The sequence below is a fragment of the Pteropus alecto genome, unplaced genomic scaffold (genome assembly GCF_000325575.1).
Source record: "Pteropus alecto unplaced genomic scaffold, ASM32557v1 scaffold7, whole genome shotgun sequence".
Taxonomy (NCBI): domain Eukaryota; kingdom Metazoa; phylum Chordata; class Mammalia; order Chiroptera; family Pteropodidae; genus Pteropus; species Pteropus alecto.
In genome coordinates, this window is record NW_006494614.1 from 5,668,507 (window position 1) to 5,682,651 (window position 14,145).

A 14,145-nucleotide genomic window follows, 5' to 3' on the forward strand; every position below is an offset into this window, starting at 1 on the left:
ATCATAATACATGCATCTGAGGATATAAAGAAAAAAACACACCGAGACCGATAGGAGGGGCAGACACAAAATGGGTCCTGCATTCATGCATGGTGTTTGAGCACTGGGAGAGAAGGCCCAGTACAGAGGCCCCCCTGACTGAGCGAGGAGCCCTAGCCCCGCACAGGAAGCTCCCAAGCCCAGGAGTCCAGTTGCAGGGAGAAGAGTTCTCACAAAATATGACTGTAAAACTCAGTGTGATTCTAGCCATCTGGGTGAGACGGAAGGAACCTGAAAACCCAGACATCCCATTAAAGTGCCCATGCACAGACTCGCTTGCAGACACTTGTCCTGGATTCCAGTGGTGGATCAGCAGCTCAGGAGGCACAAGAAACATATAAGGAAAGAAGGAGTTGTTTGGTGCCAGGGCGAGGGCTAGAGGGAAAGTCTCCATTATTCCTTTGTCGGGCGCCCCTGAGGCAATCTACTGACAGATGCCATCTTGCCTGTACTGAAACCTCCTCCCACACAACAAATCCTGAATCTATACTAGCACAGTGAAATGGTAAAATTGGTCCACTCCACCCCATTTTACTCTCCCTGAGACCCCACCCCACCCAATCCCATAAATTACCTGGGGCAAGCCATTGCCAGGGAGCCAGCCTCACCCTGTGCCTTCCTTGGGCCATGCATTTGACAGTGAGCATCCCTCAGCTCCCACGGCCCCTAGCATTTGGGGAGATATTTTTGGTTGTGGGCCACTGGCATCAGCCCAAGCCGCAGTATCTCTTGGGCAGAACTCAGAGGTCTGTGGGCCCAAAGCAGGCAGCAGCTTGCCTTGCTGTTGTCTGAGACTTGTGAGAGGCCACCGACTCAGCACTAGCACCAAATCTGAATTTACATTAGCCTGAAAAGATCAGCTTGCTCCACCCTGTGTCTCCTTGTGACCTCACCCCACCCAAACCACAAATTGCCCCTGGCAAAACCATTCCCAGGCAGCCAGCCTCACCCTGAGCTTTCCCTGGGTTGCTATTTAGAAAGCAAACAGCCCTCATCTCACTCGGCCAGCTCAAAGCCCATGCATCCCAGGAGAGATTTTTTGGGGTGGCAGCCCACCGGTGCCAGCCCAAGCTGCAGTATTTCTTGGGCAGAATACAGTGTACTGTGGGCCCAAGGCAGGCAGTGGCTGGCCTTGCTTTGATCTGAGACTTTTATAGGAGACCACAGATTTAAAACTGGCAAAAAATCTCAATCTGCTTTGGCTGGGTGAAATCTGCTTGCTTTACCCCACCTAACTCTTGTCCCACCCAATGGCTTTTTCAGTTGCAGAGTGTTAAGGGTAGCTGGCAGGCAGCCTTAGGCCATGACCTATACAGGTCATTTTGCTAAGCCATCCCAGGCCCAGTACTGGGGCAACCAGCCTCAGCATGGTTACTTCTATTTGCCTCCAGGTCCAGCATAGGCAGCAACCATCTGTGGATTGCTCTGTAGCTCCTACCAGGAAGCTCCAAGTAATCAAAGGCAGCAGCTGACCTTGGCCTACATGGGAGCCCCTCTTAAGGGGCCACAGTGTCTGGACACAACAGACCACATAAGTGGCACACCCAAAGGGTGTTCTCAACAGGTACATGAGCCTGCTGGGGTGAATCTCACTCTAAGGGGTTAACCCCCACACGACAGCTCATACCGTGTGGGCATGGTCAATTCCCACAGCCAGTCAGCCCAAGTCAATCCTATTCACTGATGTGCTAACAGAAATCAAGGCTTAGCTACAACAGGAGCACACATACAACTCAAACAATGAACATGCCTAGACCCCTGTCACAGGTTTTCAGAGAGATTGCATCACTGGGGCACCTATTAAATAAGGCCACCCAGTCAAGGTTGGGAGATGTAACAAATCTTACTAATACATAGAAACATGGAGAACACAGAGAGGCAACTAAAATGGAAACAAACAAACAAACAAACATGTCGCAAATGAAACAACAGAGAAAACTCGGGGCGGGGGTGGGGGGACGGGTGGAAGTAAAGGAAATGAAGGCAAGCGACCTACCAGATACAGATTTCAAAACACTGGTTATAAAGATGCTCAATGAACTTGGGGGGAAAAGAGATGATCTCAGTGAAGACTTCAACAAGGAGATAGTAAGCATGAAAAAGGACACGAAGCCATAAAAAGAACCGGTCAAAAATAAAGAATACAATAACTGAAATAAAGACTACACTAGAAGGAATCAACAGTAATTTAGATGAAGCAGAGAACTGATTCAGTGAGTTAGAAGACAAGGTAGCAAAAACATCCAATCAGAACAGCAACAAGAAAGAAGAATTTTAAACAATGGAGAAAGTTTAAGAGACCTCTGGGACAACATCAAGCATACCGACATTCATATCTGAGGTACCAGAAGGAAAAGAGAGAGAGCAAAGGATTGAGAAACTATTTGAAGAAATAATCACAGAAAATATCCCTAACCTGGCAATAGTTAGACATAAAAGTCCAAGAAGCACAAAGTTCCAAATAAGAGGAACCCAAACAGACCAACACCAAGACACATCATCATTAAAATGCCAAAGGTTAAAGACAAAGAGAGAATCTTAAAAGCAGTAAGAGAAAGGCAGTTAGTTACTTACAAGGGTACTCACATAAGAATATTAGCTGATATCTCGACAGAAACTTTATAGCCAGAAAAGACTGGCATGAAATATTCAAAGTGATGAAAAACAAGAACCTACAACCAAGACTACTCTATCTATCAAGGCTATCAGTTAAAATTGAAGGTGAGATAAAGAACTTCTCAGACAGAAAAAATCTAAAGAAATTCGCCAAAAAGCCAGTATTACAAGAAATGTTAAGGGGATTTCTGCAAAAAGAAGGGAGAAAAACATATATACTAACAGTAAAATGGCAATATGTACCTATCGAAAATCACTTTAACTATAAATAAGTTAAATGCTCCAATCAAAAGACAGAGCATAACTGAATGGATAAGAAAACATGACCCACACATATGCTGTCTACAAGAGACCCACTTCAAATCTAATGACACACACAAACTGAAAGTAAAGGGGTGGAAAAAGACATTTCATGCAAATAGAAATGAAAATAAAGCCAGGATACCAATACTTATATCAGATAAAATATACTTTAAAACAAAGGCTATAATAAGAGACAAAGAATGGCATTATATAATGATAAATGATCAATATAACAAGAGGACATAACTCTAGTAAACATGTATAAATCCAACATAGGAGCACCTACATATATAAAGCAATTATTGACCGACATAGGGAGAGATCGACAGTAATACATTCCTACTAGGAGACTTTAATACCCCATTGAAAACCAATGAACAGATCTTCCAGCAGAAAATCAAAAGAGAAACAGCAGCCTTAAATGACACATTAGACCAGATGAATTTAATTAATATTTTTAGAGTGTTCTGTCCCAAAGCAGTAGAATATACATTCTTCTCAAGTGCACATGACCACCTGTTAGGTCACAAAATAAGTGTCAAAAAATTTAAGAAGACTGACATCATATCAAACATCTTCTTTGGCCACAATGGTATGAAACTAGAAATCAACTACAAGAAAAGATTGGAAAATACACAAACTCATAGAGGCTAAATAACATGTTACCAAACAATTAATGGGTTAACAATGAGATCAAGGAAGAAATCAAAAGACACTTAGAGAAAAATGAAAATGAAAATAGAATGACTCAAAATCTATGGGACACAGAGAAAACAGTCCTAAGAAGGAAATTTATAGCAATGCAGGCCTACCTCAAGAAACAAGAAAAATCTCAAGTAAACAATTTAACCTTACACTTAAAAGAACAATAACAACAACAAAAAAAAACAGCAAACAAAACCCAAAGTGAGTAAAAAGAAGGAAATAATAAAGATCAGAGCGAAAATAAATGAAACAGTCTAGAAAAACAATACAAAAGATCAATGAAACTAAGAGATGGTTCTTTGAAAGAATAAACAATATTGATAATCTTTACCCAGACTAATTAAAAAAAAAAGAAAGGACTTAAATAAGTTAAAATAAGAAATGAAAGAGAAGTAACAATGGAATCCTTAGAAATACAAAGGATTATAAGAAAATACTTATATATAAGTATTTTATACTTATATATGCTAACAAACTGGACAATCTAGAAGATATATATGCCAATATATATATATATGAGACAATCTGTAAGAAATGGATACATTCCCAAAAATATACATTCTCCCAAGACTGAGTCAAGAAGAAACAGAAAATCTGAACCGACCGATTACCACCAACGAAATCAAATCAGTAATCAAAAACCTCCTCAAAAACAAAAGTCCTGGACCAGATGGCTTCATAAGTTAATTACCAAACCTTCAAAGAAGAAATAACTGATTATTCTCAAACTATTCCAACAAATTCAAGAAGAGCGAAGCCTCCCAAACTCTTTTTATGAGGCCACCATTATCCTGTTTCCAAAACCATACAAAGACAGTACTAACAAGGAAACTAGAGACCAATATCCCAATGAAAATTGATACAAAAATCCTCAACAAAACATTATTAGTAAACCGAATTCAGAAATACATGAAAAAAACCATACATCATGATCAAATTGGATTCATTCCTGGGATGTAAGATTGGTTCAATGTCCATAAATCAACTGAAGCGATATACCACATTAACAAACTGAAAGATAAAAACCATATGATCATCAATAGATGCAGAAAAAAATATTTGACAAAATTCATCATCCATTTATGATAAAAACTCTCAGCAAAGTGGGAATAGAGGGAATATACCTCAACATAATAAAGGTCATATATGACAAACCCAAAACTAACATCAAACTCAACAGGGAAAAGCTCCAAGCATTTTCCTTAAGATCAGGAACATGACAAGGATATCCACTTTCACCACTTTTATTCAACATAGTATTGAAAGTCCTAGCTATACCTATCAGACAAGAAAGAGAATGAAAGTCACCCAAATTGGAAAGGAAGAAGTAAAACTATTATTCGCAGATGACATGATACTATATATAGGGAACCTTAACGATTCCACTAAAAAATTGTTAGAACTAATACATGAATTCATGAAAAAACTCATACAACTCAATGCCAAAACAAAACCAAACAATCCAATTACAAACTGGCCAGAAGACCTGAATTGGTATTTCTCCAAAGAGGAAATACAGATGGTCAACAGACATATGAAAAGATGCTCAAGGTCACTAGTCATCAGAGAAATACAAATTGAAACCACATTGACATATCACCTCACACCTGTCAGAATGGCTACCATCAATAAAACAAAAAACAAGTGTTGGCAAGGCTGTGGAGCAAAGGGAATCCTCATATCCCATTGGTGAGATTGCAAATTGGTAGAGCCACTATGGAAAACAGTTTGGAGGTTTCTAAAAAAATTAAAAATAGAACTATCATTTAACTCAGCAATCACACTTCTGGGTATTTATCCAAAGAAACCCAAAATACTAATTTATAAAGATTTACACACCACTATGTTTACTGTAGAGCTATTCATGATAGCCAAGATATGGAAGCAACCTAAGTCCCCATCAATAGATGATTGGATAAAGAATTAATGGCACATATATACAATGGAATGTTACTTAGCCATAAAAGATGAAATTTTACTATTTGCAATGACATAGATGAACCTAGAACAGGGATTCCCAACCCCCAGGCCACAGACTGGTAACTTCCGTGGCCTGTTAGGAATCGGGCCACATAGCCAGAGGTAGCAGCAAGTGAGCGAAGCTTCTTGTGTATTAGCAGCTGCTCCCCAGTGCTAGCATCGCCACCTCAGCTCCACCTCAGATCATTAGGCATTAGATTCTCATACGAGCACCAGTCCCTGGTGCCAAAATGATTAGGGACCGCTAACCTGGAGGTTATTATGTTGAGTGAAATAAGTCAAACAGAGAAAGACAAATACCATATGATTTCTCTCACATGTGGAATCTAAGGAACAAAACAAACAAATTAAATGAAAACAGACTCACAGATACAGGGAACAAATTAGTGATTGCCAGAGGAGATTAGGGGACTGGGTGAAAGAGGTAAAGTGACGAAGTACAAACTAGTGGAAAACCGTCACGAGGATATAGAGTACAAAATAGGGAATGTAGTCAATATTATTGCAATGGCTATACGTAGTGCCAAATGGTTGCTAGAGTAATCGGGGTGATAAGTTCATAAATTATATAAATATCTAACCATTGTACTGTATACCTAAAATTACTATAAAATTTGAAATAAATAAATAAATAATAAAAGAAAAATGAAAAAGACTTCATGTTCTACATTTTGTTTTCCTAAACTATGGAACTCAAGAAAGGCAGGAACTGCTTTTATTTACAATTAAGTATAAATACACATAATGGTATATTTATAAAGATAAAATCTGTGTAAAAATTATAAATACAATGCAAAATGTGAAATAACATATTTCTATCATAACACCCAAAAGAAGCATTAATTAAATCATTTTAGAAGTGGGCCATCTTGCATAGCTCTCTCATATCTTGGCACATGGCTAGGTCTACCTTGGTAAGTTTTATGAAATAATCAGAGGACAGAATCTATATAAATAGACACTGTTGAGAGAAAGTGAGAGACATGAGGGATAGTATATGATGAGGAAAAATTAAGCCCAGTGTTCAGAGTATGATAACTAGCACTTAACAGGATCATGGATACATGTGGTGGCCATAGTTATTATCAGGTGTTATAGAATTTAACAACTAGCAAGAGATGAGTGGGATGCACTGATAGTCATTATAAAACCTGGATCCATTTAGAAATTGAATTTGATAATTCTATAATTGAAGGCTGGGTAGACAGTCGATTGACATCCAGAAATCCGTCTCATGATAGTAGGCAAAAGCCACCAGAATTAATTAATATGACTGCAGTTCACCAGGAGAATGTCACAAGCTTAAAAGACTCCTTGGCTTACATGGACAAGGGTACTGCAAGCTACTAATAGAAGAGATGTCAAGAACAAAAAACAGAAATGGAACATAATAAATGCAACTAGATTATAAGGCAGGTCTTAGGTTTGGGGGACAGCACAACACTTATTTTTAAATAGAAAAAAAAATCAAAGTTAGTCTAGCTTCAAGAAATGACTAATGTGCAATCTGAATATTGAGCTGAAATTTCTTAATTCTGTAGACAGACCACCAAGAAGTCTAATGGGGCCTAAATCATGAGGATGTGGAGGGAAAGCATGGACTGCAGATCAAATAGATATCAGCAGCTTTGAATTTACAATTAAAATTGATTATAATTTTAAAACTAAACAAATATAATAGCAAAATGCAATTTAAATTATTTGAGAAGTTTCTATATTTGAAAATACATTAAACCATGCAATTATATCTAAGTCAATACAATATTTAAAAAGTGGAGCATTGTATAGAATAATTTTTAATGTTTTAGATACACATTTCACATTTGATATATTGTTCTAGTCTCATACAACTGAAATATTTAATTTTTAAATATCTGCATGAGTGAAAATTATATCTTAAGATTTCCTTTATTCATGCAATGATCCCGAGGCAGTGTATATAAATGTGCCATATAAATGTTCCCGTTTGCCATTACAGCATTGTATAGAATAATTTTTAATGTTTTAGATACACATTTCACATTTGATATATTGTTCTAGTCTCATACAACTGAAATATTTAATTTTTAAATATCTGCATGAGTGAAAATTATATCTTAAGATTTCCTTTATTCATGCAATGATCCCGAGGCAGTGTATATAAATGTGCCATATAAATGTTCCCGTTTGCCATTTTTTTCTTATTAAAATATCTTTATTTTCCCTGAGATGCATTTCAAAATTAGTACCAACTGAAGTTTGTTTTTATTATCAGAATAATTCCATGCCTTTTTAAAAGGATGGCTCAATTAATCACTTTGGATCAACTTCATATTTGAGCCCCCCAAATTTGACATATTTTCCTATTTAAACTTTCAATATATAAAAACATGAGAAACTCAGGAATCCTTCACAAATGAGTAAAGCATGTATTATTATAGTTATGGTGATACATTAAAGACATGATTATGTATAACAGCTTTACACCATCATTTTAATAGTATGTTATTTTAATTATCTAATTCCTGTTCATTGAAAAATGTTATAGCAGTTTTCTAGTGACAGTTCATTGTTTCTGGTTATATTTTTAATAATATTTTCTTGATTACATGATATGCATTTTTATCTCTGTGATAACAGCTATCATGACAAGAAATCCTTCATAAATACACTGAAAGTATTATCTTTACAAACTTTTTAAAATGACAATTTTGAGCTTGTTTTAAAGTTTTAAAACATGTCCCTGTATCTGGAAAATGAATAAAAATGTTATCTACATTCAGCAGCAAAACTAAATATACATATATGTGTGTGTATGAATATATGTTGTATGTGTGTGTATATATATATATATGTATACATATACACACACACACACACACACACACACACACACATATATCTATAGTTAAATTTAGAGGGAATGGCATGTCTACCAAGATTTAGAGTAATCAAATTATTCTCTTTTTATAGTTTATTTTAGTGCCTCATACCATGTTTTAATTCACTTTAAGGACTAGAAGTAAATTGCATGCTTTTAACTTCTAGTAGGTAATTATGTCATACAGCACATCTTATATTTACCATCTGCTCTCCAATTTCAAAATGAAATAATTTCTTGACCTACAACTACATACTCTCATACTTGTCCTCTTTATAGAAAAAACTATCTATCTATATATCTATATTCTTCAAATTTCTCTTCTATTTTTAAAAAATTTCACTTCCGTTGAGATTTTTGTCCCCACAATTGCAAAGACATTTCTATTCTCAAAGTCTTATTCATATAAGATCCATCTAGCCTGATCCAAGATCATTTCTTAATCTCATCAGTCACCAGCATTTTATTCAGGTGAATAAAATATTCTTTTCTTCCTAAATCCATTTTCCTGACCCCAAACCTTCCATCTGTTCTAGCTCCTCATCCAGTTTTGCTGCTTTCTTCTCATTTCAATATCTCTGTAGTCAGTGTAACCCAGGTCTCAATCTCTGCCATCCTTTCTTCTCCACATACTCTCTCCTTAGAGGATCTCCTCAAGACCCATGCTTTTAAATACCACTGCTACACTGATGAGCCCATAATTTATATGTCCAATCTGATAGCTTGTCTAAACATCCAATTCACATAGCCAACTGCCTAACTCGATTACCCTCTTAACTGTTCAACAGGCATTTCAAACTTACTATGTCCCAAAACAAACATTTGTTAACCCTCATTATACCTGATTTCTTGCTTTTTGCCCATTTTAGTAAATCACAACATTATTCTTTCACTTGCTTAGGACAAAACAAGGACACATCATTATCTACCCTCATTCTCTCATACACTACATCTAATCCATCCATAAAACCTATCATATCTTTACTCATTATACATGTCAAGTCAACCACTAATTCTCCACCACTCTCATTCAAATACAAACTGTTAGCATATCTTATCTGAATAATTGCTATTTTTCTGGTATTTCCAATTCCATCTTTAAACTACAAGTCTCTGGTTGGCATTTAAAGCAACTACAGTTGACTCCTGAACAATGTGGTTAGAATTGTGTTGTTATTTTCCTGAGGATTTTTTCCAATAAATGCAGTAGAGCTCTTTTTATTTGTGGGTTTCAGAACTACCAATTCAACAGTATTTCTACATTCTCAACCCCAGAGTTCCATCCTGATTCCCAACTATAAATGAAAAAGACTGTTTTAAATATGCAGTTAGTTGAATCTGGTAAAGGATCACTGTTGTTAAACTTTTGGGGATTCAAAAGTCATATTTTCAATTGTGCCGGGATTGGGTCTCTAACCTCTATATTGTTCAAGAGTCAACTGTATATATACAAATATGTCAGATTAAGACACTCCTTCATTGCATACTTTATGATTGCTTTCCATTTTTAATTCAAAGTTATTACCTAAAATCTAATATCCTTAATGTGGCCTAAAAGGTGCTACATAATCTAATTTACTAACGCTTCCCTTCTACGACTCCCTATTCTTCTGCTTCAGCTACATTAGACTTCTTGCTCCACAGTCTACACTTGAAGTGATTTTTCTACTAGATAAGAACTAGACTTGTTTAATCCATTTATCTGAAAAATCATGAGAAGTATTCCATATCCACTTTGTGTAAAAGAGCAAATGCAAATCTATACATTTTATTCCTGAAACTAATATAATATTGTATATTAACTGTACTTTCATAATAATTAAAAAACAAAGAGAATGCCATCAAATGGTGACTACTTATCATTACCTGCCTATCAGGAGTTATTTTACTTGGACTTATTTCAGGTTTAGAAATTGTTTTATTCCCTTCCCCCATCCCCCTCACTGCCCCAACCAAACTTCTCTTGTAAGGAGGAACAGAGCTACAGAGTGAGAACAGGATTTGTTTTAGCATGAAAAAGCATTAATTGTTCAAACTTAGAGAACTTGCACTGAACAGTCCAGGAAATTTCTCATGATGACATGTGAAGAAGCAGAGCTCCCAGGGGTGAGAGCTAATTTAACTTCCTTCCTTTCTCTGAGACAAAGGTCATGTTATGAGAGAAGGCACTGAGAAAATATCAGATTTCTCTCTGGGGCGGCCCAAAAGTATGGTCCTTCTAAAACCATAGTTTGTGCTATGAAATGACTTTTCACAATATCAAAGCTCTTTATAAAATTTAAAAGGTAACTGAGTTGCATCACTGACATCATTCATGGTTAGATGTTTATCATTATTAGATTAGTTTAAAAAATAGTAATGTGTCATGTTGTCTTACATAGATGTTATAGAATTTAATGCTAGCATTTAAAAATCAAGGCCTACAGAGAATAAGTACATGGATGAGGAGAGAAAGGATCATATTATGCTCGTTTAACAGTGTTCCACTCAACCATGTTCCATTTCCCCTCAGGGCATGGTTGTAAAGATGGCCCCTGCTGAGTTTAGGTCTACACATCACTTGTTATATCTAGAGAGAGAGACAATTAATGGTTTTACATACCTCTTGTTGTGTTCAGAATCATATGTCTTCTCAATCAAATGATACAGATAATTAGTAATTCTAATAAAGACTCAAGCCTGACAAATTTTATAGAATTAGTTTTAATTTGTTGTAGCATGTTTAAAATTCCCAAAGTTTTAAGGCAAACTTTACCAGTACATAGACTTGGCCTTGCTGTTATACATACATCTTAATGAATTAATCCAAGGTTAACTCATTTATCTTTGAAATCAGATTGTAGACCTTTATCAGAGTTTACCTTTCTAGTATACTCATCTATGAAGTGGAAGTATTTTATTAATTGAATAAAAGTTATTAATGGATAGGGAAAAACTACAAAAAATGAATTTTGTAGCTATTGTTTTATACCTAAAAAATATTATTTCATATTGTAGAGTTAGATAAATGACAATTATGTAACAATAAGTTTAATTAGTTTTTAACAACAAATGTCTTAAGGAAAAGAGCAAAGATACAATTATATCTAAGACAATCCTTAAATTACTTGGAATGTAAGACATCTTTTTAAGAAAAGATAGACTGCATATTAAAATTTGTTAGGCTAGCATTCTTGTATTTCATGAAATATAAGAACATTTTTTTAAAAGTGTGGTGGAAGGATTTTTGATCAAGTTAATTGCAGAAAAATAAAACATTGCCTTGGATAATCCAATATCGATTAAAAATTTAAGCATTTAAGAATTCCTACAGTAAATATGTAGGTTTAATGTGGTTTAAATCAGAATTTCCAAAAAGTATTTTACTATCGTGTATATTCAAAGAACATCTATTTTTATTATGTACAATACTGCTTTAGCAAGATATAGTTTGGTAAAGAGAGATAAAGTTATAATTGCTTCTTTGATTTCTTCTAAATATATTAACGATGGTAATTATCTTGGAAAATTTTTACTTCTTTTTATCCTGATGGGAGAACACAGAAGCATAATTGTTCAGGATGTTTTATCACCTTCTTCTTAAACACACACACACACACACACACACACACACGTTTGTTTTATTATTCTCTACGTATTCTACGGATTATTTTTAATTCTTATGTCTGTCATTTCATTCTTACCTATGACTTTTTAAATACAATATAACATGCTAAAAATTAGAAATAACATATAAAATCATCATATCACTCCCACCATCAAGATTGTGTTAATTTAAAGTCACTGTTAGTGACTGTAAATTGGTTGTATATGTGGGCTAATTTTTAATGATTTTTGATTTATAAAAATAAATCAAACACAGAATGAACAGTTGGGGCAGCTTCACATAAAATATAGTCTTTTTCAACATACGCTATTTTTATATTATTCTGGATTATTTTCCTGGTAATTCCACATCTCTTATTTTGCATTTGCTAACTATTCCATCATATTTTGAATACTTAAATGGTGGATTTTATTTGTTCTTTTATTTATTGCATTGCTTATTTATTGATACAATATAAAGAAGCTGTCTGAACTATTGTAGAAGAAGAAAAATGGATCAAAAAGGAATAAACATGTTTATCCTTTCTTTCAAGGAAGTGGATTCAGGATATTTTTAAGTGAATATTAAATATACTTGTAATGTGAAACTTTTGGCTGCCATTCTAAAATCATTAACTCTTCTGGCCATATAGTAATTATACATGATTTAAGAAAAGCAGATTTAAGGCTTTTGATTATGAGAGAGAGAAAACATGGAAAAGAATTAATTGCAAAAGTGGTTGGGAGTAGAGAGTGACTTGATATTTAGAACCTCCATCTGGGGTGAGGTCCCTTAGCAGTTCAGTGGTTTGGAGGTCAGTTTATCATAAGATAAAGCCCATATTATGTTATTCTGTAAAAGAAATGTAGACATGATGAGTCCCACTATATGAGTTTCTCTATAACTGTAATAACGCTGGTAAAAGGGACCACAACCCAGCTTGTAGATCTTGCACTCAGATTTGTATTGTTGAATGCCAAGTGGAATGAGGAGAAACCTATATCTATAATTTGATGTCCTACCATGACATATTTGTGCATCCTGGGCTAGACAGATAAAAACATTGAACATTATCATCATTTGATACTTTTAAGTTTTAAATCTCAGCTCCACAAATATTTAAGTTGAGGTAATCTTATTACTGAGTGACAATAAATTAGAATTCATGCATGCTTAGTTTCTTTTTGATATTTTAATTTTGTACACCTCTGTTTAAATTACTATATTATGACCTTTTCTGAATGGCAAGGTTGAAAGGGCAGAGAATCTTTTGTGCTCTAAAAAGTAGATAGCACAAACATAATTATTTTAGACTATTGACCTTTCAATAATTCAGTCCTGAATTTTAAGTTCGAAATAAACAAGAGTTGTCAGAATTAGCCAGTTATGTTGGTGCATATAGACCCATGGAAACAAACACCTGCAAATATATACTCTTGGTTCTAACAAAATGAGCAGACATTTAGATAGTTTTCCAGATTTCCTGTTTAGATAAAGCTGGTTTTGAATTAAAATGAGAGAAAAGAATGATAAATAAAGGCAAAATCATGTGATGTCTTTAACAGAAAAGAAATGACAAAAGGGTAGTTTTAGGAATGACCTGAAATGCAAATTAGCATTGAGTGGCAAACAGGATATGCTAAGAAATGCTAAAAAATGGCATATTGCACTGGCAGGCGGGGTGGGGGTGGGGGGGGCAGAATAGTAGATGGCAGTGGCAATCACAAAACAATGAAGCAATTAACACACTAAGTTATACTGAGGAGGAGAAACTGGCATGAAAGGAAAACATTATAGCAAAGTAAGAAAAAGGAAACTATACTTTAAATATTTTGATTTTAAGACTTTCATTGGATAGTTATTGTTTCAGAACTTTTTTTCCCAGCATTAGTCATAGCTTCTCTCATATCTTTATTATCCCAATGGAAATTGTTTGTAATTGTTTTTACTTAAAAGTAAACCTCAATAATTTTTAAAAACATCTCCAGAATAAGTTTTATATATAAAAATGTTTTAAAAAATTATTTGTATTTATATAAATAAATATAAATATATA